A 6083-nucleotide genomic window follows, 5' to 3' on the forward strand; every position below is an offset into this window, starting at 1 on the left:
CCTGCATCGGCAGGCGGACTCTCAACCACTGCGCCACCAGGGAAGCCCCCCAAAATAATGTTTTAAAGAAGAAGCTCACGTAGTTCTGTCATCCTAAAAAACTTTCTTTTCTTGATGTGTGTGTTCTTAGTTCTTGTTCGTTCTAATACAAACTCTCAAAAACATTAAACGTTAAAAATAGTTATTTATACCATAAGCAAAAGCCGAGGTGTTTGTTTAAATGTCTGAGAACTCTCTTTGCTGATGTTGTCCGTGGTGCATGTTCTGAGTTTTAGGGCTAAGCTACTTCCTGTGTGTGAATAAATACATGACGTCTTTCTCTGTAAACAAATACATGAGACTATATTTCTCTAAATAAGAATAAATATATGCGTTCTTCCCATGATTTTGGAAGAGTGCTTCTCACATCACCGTTCCCTGTAAGTCTCCTTTCAAGTGTTTGTTGTCATTCAGTGGTTCTGACCTTGGCATGCTAGAAAGAGCATGAATCTTAGGTCTGGTAGACCTCTGTGGGCCCAGATTTTCTCACCTCTACAATGTGAGTATTAGGCAGGTAATGCAGGTAAATCACCTGGCCGGTGCCTGCACGTAGGTGTTGACTAATGTTAGTGTCCTCTCTGTGTCTGCTCTGCTTACACTTGGGTCTGGATGTGATGTCATAGCTGGTTATTTTCACCCACCCGCTAGAACAAAATGATTCAATCCCATTAGGACTCAACTCGAGGTTGCCCCAGGTTTGGAGTGACTGTCCGCTTCATCCATACCGTCCTCATGGGCCTTCTACACCTGAAGCGCTGAGCCAGTTGTATAAGCAGAGGTAGAGAGAGAGATGGGTTGGGAAGCTGGGGATGAATGGCCGGAGCTGGAGCTCTGGAGCCTAACTGGAGAGTGGACAGGGAACCAGTGGGCTCAAGGGTGTGGCTGTGGCTGTGAGTCAGCTTGGGTGCTTGACTCAGCCCGTAGCAGTGGGCTGGGCTGAACAGAGGTTTAGGACCCATAGGCAGGCAGGGTTCTTCGAAACAAAGACAAGTTCTGTAGAGGAGGAAGGTTTTCAGTGGCCCAGGATGGAAGTGAAGTAGGGAGGATGTGACAGAAGTGGGAGTGAAGCTGTGGGTCGGGCATCTGAGCCACAGAGGAGAGAATCAGGTCGGTAGGTCACCCATAGCCAGGGGTCCACAAGGGTGCTGAATAAAGGCTCTCACCCGTTCATTTGTCGGCTCATGGGCTCCTGTAAATGCAGGAACTGATTGCTGAGTGAGGGCCCTACACCCCCAGACAAGCGGGACCCAGGGTCAGCGGTGCGTGGCAGGAGAGCAGCCACCTGGTCCCTCCTGGTTTGTTGGCGGAGGAGCTTGGTGTGCACACGTCTTCTTTGTCCAGTGTAACTATGAGTAGAGCCTCACCCACACCCAGGGTGACCTGGTCTGGTTGACAGATCATGTAGTCATCCTTCGTACATGTCCTCAGTTGCAGGTAAGTATTTGCCGTGTGCATGAAAAAAATCGCGATCAGAAGTTTGTCTGACATGAGGTTCTGTGGTGAGCCCGAGGCTTATTACCTGCCTCACTGAGGGAGCTTGGCTACCAGCTCTTTGCTCCTTAATTGAACTCTAAGGAACATTCTGCATTACGTTTTCCCACGTTCTTTTCTCTCTTGGTTTGTCTTTGATGATGGTCTGTTTTGGCAGTGAGCCGCTAGTGCTGTAAACAGTCATCTGGCTGCTGGTTGCACCATCAGCATCTCTAATTGCACCTCTTTGCCGGGAGCTCCTCAGGAGACCCTGCTGTCTCCCTGGGGCTCCCTGGGGTGCAGTAGCCCCCCCTAAGTAACACCTTGGTGTCAGGGGTTGGTGAAGAAAGGAGGAGGATGAGGATGCTTTGCCTTCTTTTACTGGTCATCCTGATGAGAAGGGTTTTGGAAGGTCTTGCTCGAGGGTCTGGGTATTGGGGCGTGGGAGAGGGGAGGTAGGTAGGGTGGGGTAGGCAGGGCCCAGGGTGCCATCATTGAGGCTGTTGCAAACACACCCCAGGTATTTCTTGTTCCCTTTGGCCTGGATTCTCTGTGCCTTCTGGTAAGAGCTTCATTCCCCAGAAAAAGAGTTGATGAGCTAGCTCCGTGATACCAGCGTCACACGGGATTAGCCAGTCAGATAGTTTGATGGCTTTGTTTGTGATGAAATGGGGGGAAGACTCAGAGGGCTTGCGTGTCCCGGGCTGAGAGAGCAGGCCTCGGCTGCACTTCGCCCCCGTGGAAGGTACTTCTGCACCTTTGGATCTCTCTGTGGTCACTAGCTTGTGGACTGCGTTTTTCCGTCTCTGATTGGAAACTCCGAGGGCAGGACCTTGACACCCTAATCTCGTCCTACCCAGCGTCGGGGCTTCTTCCTAAGTAACTGCTGCTGTTCGAGGTCGGGCATGGATGCTGGATTCAGACCCTGAGTGTGGCTGTCTGTTGAGTGGTGCTGGGCCAGCTTCATAAAGTTCATGCAGCACCTGAGGAGGGCTGGGCCTCTGCAGTCAGGCTTTGTTTCAGACTCAGTGTGGGCCAGCATCTGAGGTCTGCAGGAGGAGCTCGAAGTTCCTTTTAACAGCATCGTTTACTTCTGTTTTTGTATCTTTTTCGTCCCACATTTCCTGAGCTCAGAACCCTCCTTCCTAAGGACTTGCCTTGAAACACACACACACACACACACACACACACAGACACACACACAGACACACACACACAGACACACACACGCCATCACCGCCAACAACAACACAACAGATCCTTTTAGGGGAAAGTGTTGTCCTGTACTGTATCCCCAGGCCCTGGAGCTCAAGAAGAATTGGGCTTGCGATACCACTGCAGAGGGTCCCAGCCGTGTCGAAATACAGAAGACCCTTCTGGCGAGTGGACGACCTTGTGTGTCTCTGTGTTTTCCTTTCCGTTGCTTCTGTTGGTTAATTACTTCCACTGTGAACTTCTCCCCATCCCTGCTGGCCGGATGTTGGCAAGTAAATGTGCAGGTTGGTTGGGTGGGACCCTGTCTTCTTCCTGCACCCCACCCACTCTGTCTTTACAATTTGGGTGGGGTGCTGTGTCAGGCCACGGCTGGCTTCCGTGACCCCCCCCTTTTTTTTTAACATCTTTATTAGAGTATAATTGCTTTACAATGGTGTGTCGGTTTCTGCTTTATAGCAAAGTGAATCACACGACCCTTTTTTAAAAACTAGAACAAACAGAGAGCTGTGCCACCAGCTTGTGACCTCCCCTAGATGAAAGGATATTAAAATGGAAAAGGGCAGCGGGCGGGCGGGTGGATGGGTGGTTGTGCAGGAAAGTGAGTTTGCATCCTGTTTTCAGAGTTCTGTGGTCCATACCATGGTTCTGCATTTCATGTCACTTGTGGTTAATGAATAGCAGATACTTTTCCTGTAGTCCTTTTGGTTCTGGGTTGCGTACATTTCCCCAAAGAGTCCTGACTGGATCTTAAATAAGACCCAGACTGTCTTATTAGCTAAGTGGAAAAGGAAATGTCCTCCCTCCTCTGCCTGGGTAACTTCCCTCTAATGTGTATTTTTCTCTGTCCAGTTTCTTTAAATAGAGAAGTAGTGTGACTTGGTGGGCTATGAATCACGCTGCTTGGTTCCACCTTGTGGGCCTGCAGTTTACTAGCTTTATCAGTAAAATGGGGATAATGATAGTACACACTTCGTAGAGTTTTACAGGAATACAGCTGGTGCACCAGCAGAGTGCCTGCATATAAGTCAGCACTCAGTTCAATGTTGAAAAATGTGGGTATTGATAATAACATAAACCTCAGTACTCTGGTGCTGTTTTTGGGACTGTTGTCCATCTCCTAGGGGTATGGTCACCGTCTGTTCTTCAATCATGATCAGAGGGAATTGTCTGAGAACTTGTGCATGCGTTTCTGGGGTTGACGAGGAAGAATATTTGAAATTGGGAGCGGCCCAGGAAACCCGGATCCCTTGGGTAACTTGCAGCAAACAGGATGCTGGTAATATGCTCTCTGGTTGGAGACCGGGTTTTATTTTAATGTACCTGTAGTTTTATCTGCTGTCACCAAGACTGCATCAACAGAATGCCCGAGCTGAAACGGTCAACCTCAGCAAGCATCGCGTGCAATTTTAAAACAATCTTCCTCAGCACCCTTAAGTGTGCCTCTTTATGGTAGTGGCTTTGATCTCAAAACCTGCAGGGGTGGACCCCTCCACATGAGCCCAAGTCAGACGTCCCCTGGGACCTCCCGATGGTTTTATCAGGCTGGGCGGGGGACTTCTTTCAGCATCTTCCAGGCCAGTTGATTCCCACAGCGTTTGGTGGCGTGGAACTCTGAGACCTAAATCAGCCGCTGCTGCAAGTAAGAGAGTCTTTCAGGAGCTGGCCGCGCCCTGTCACCTCACAGACCTCGTTTCCAGCCACTTTCCTCTTCCGTGCGCTCCAGCCACACTGGCCTCTTTTCTGTTTTTCCTCATCACCCTTTACAGAATCAGCCCCCTGACCCTCTTACGCTGCTCACTTGTCCTCCCACCCCAGGTGCTTGCAGACACCTTGTCTGTTCACCCTGCCCTCGCCCCATCACCAGAATAGAAAGTCCACGAAACCAGGGTTTCCGGCACCGAGACACTGCTTTGTTCTCACAGGCGGGCCTTTGCTGGACCCCCAGGTGCCCTTTCGGTACGTGAGGGGGCCCCTCCTACCTCCAAAGCAGCACAGGGTAAGAGGTCGTTAGGTTTTTTAAAAATTTATTTATTTAATTGATTTTTGGCTGCGTTGGGTCTTCGTTGCTGCTCGTGGGCTTCTTTTGTTGTGCAGCACGGGCTCTAGGTGCACGGGCTTCAGTAGTTGTGGCACATGGGCTCAGTAGTTGTGGCGCGCGGGCTCTAGAGCGCGGGCTCAGTAGTTGTGGCGCATGGGTTTAGTTGCTCCGTGGCATGTGGGATCTTCCTGGACCAGGGCTCGAACCCGTGTCCCCTGCATTGGCAGGCGGATTCTTAACCACTGCACCACCAGGGAAGCCCAAGAGGTCGTTAGGTTTTAATCACCGAGGGTAACCGAATCTTCTGTGTTCTCAATATGCCGGCAGAGGGAAATATTTGGGAAGAACATTCTGCAGAATATTTTAGGTTCCATCTGGGCCTGAAGTCAGGATCTTGGGAGGCTAAATATGAGATCAGGTTAGCATTACCTTTCAGTGAATTAAAATGAATGAAAGGCCAGTGAATTCAAGGCCAGAATCCTATGCCTTTGGCCTTTAACAGTTTTTTTTGTTTTTAATAGAAAATAGCCATGTGTTCAATGCACTTTTATTTGTGGGTAAATGAGAATAGGATATTAGCCACAGTGTTGCCCCTTGTTCTTTATATAAAGTCCAAGTGGGGAACTTCTTTGAGACTGTTAATGCTATGATATTTTTTTCTTTCTCTTGGGAAGGAAGATGAAATGCCAGTTTTTTTCTGATGAGAAGTATATAACTTTTTTGGGGGGGGTTCTGGCCACTAGGAAGCTCAAAACCACCTTTAATACTCAGATCTGGAAATTATATTAGCCCTGGTGTATCCCACTTTGGCTGTTTCTTCTGTACTGTGGCCTTAATGTTTAAATTCTGTTTATCTAGTTGCATGTATGACTTTTGTTTTGAGGCATCCTGAATATTCTTTGGAAAGAACTAGAGAATGACACAACAGTTTTATCTCCCCTCATCTCCTAATGAGAGGTATTGAATAGCCCACTTGCCTTTGAAATTCTGTTGCCTTGTGTGTTTTTGCCTGGGTAATGCAACTGACAGAAATTTCTTTATTTGCTTTGGTAGAATTTCCATTTCTTTGGTTGATAAACCCAAGGAAGCCATTTTTTTTTTTTTTTATGGCAGGCACCTGCTTGGCCATTTCTCACTGCCCATCCTTCTGAAGAGAGCCCATGGGCACCTTGAACCAGAACAAAGATCACTAGCACAGGTATGACTGAAGGTTAGATTGGTTGCTTTCTATTTGTCAAAGACTTTCTGTCTTGTTTGGACACCACTCTGTTAAAAATATTGTCAGGAGGTGTACTGTTTATGTTTAATCCTAGAAAGAAAA

General features: G+C 48.4%; 1 protein-coding gene across 4 annotated transcripts in view; it reads left to right on the plus strand.

The window, feature by feature from the left end:
- LOC102986058 (protein FAM107B) overlaps positions 1-6083 on the plus strand; it is a 147485-nt gene that overhangs the window by 78937 nt on the left and 62465 nt on the right. The window contains exon 1 of one of the 4 annotated variants that reach the window (XM_028495161.2): positions 5892-5960. The exons of the other annotated variants lie outside the window; for them this stretch is intronic. The gene's annotated coding sequence lies outside the window, so the exon portion shown is untranslated. Of the gene's footprint in view, positions 1-5891; positions 5961-6083 lie in introns of those variants that run through there. 4 annotated transcript variants of the gene reach the window in all.

Source organism: Physeter macrocephalus, chromosome 11 (genome assembly GCF_002837175.3).
Source record: "Physeter macrocephalus isolate SW-GA chromosome 11, ASM283717v5, whole genome shotgun sequence".
NCBI classification, from domain to species: Eukaryota; Metazoa; Chordata; class Mammalia; order Artiodactyla; family Physeteridae; genus Physeter; species Physeter macrocephalus.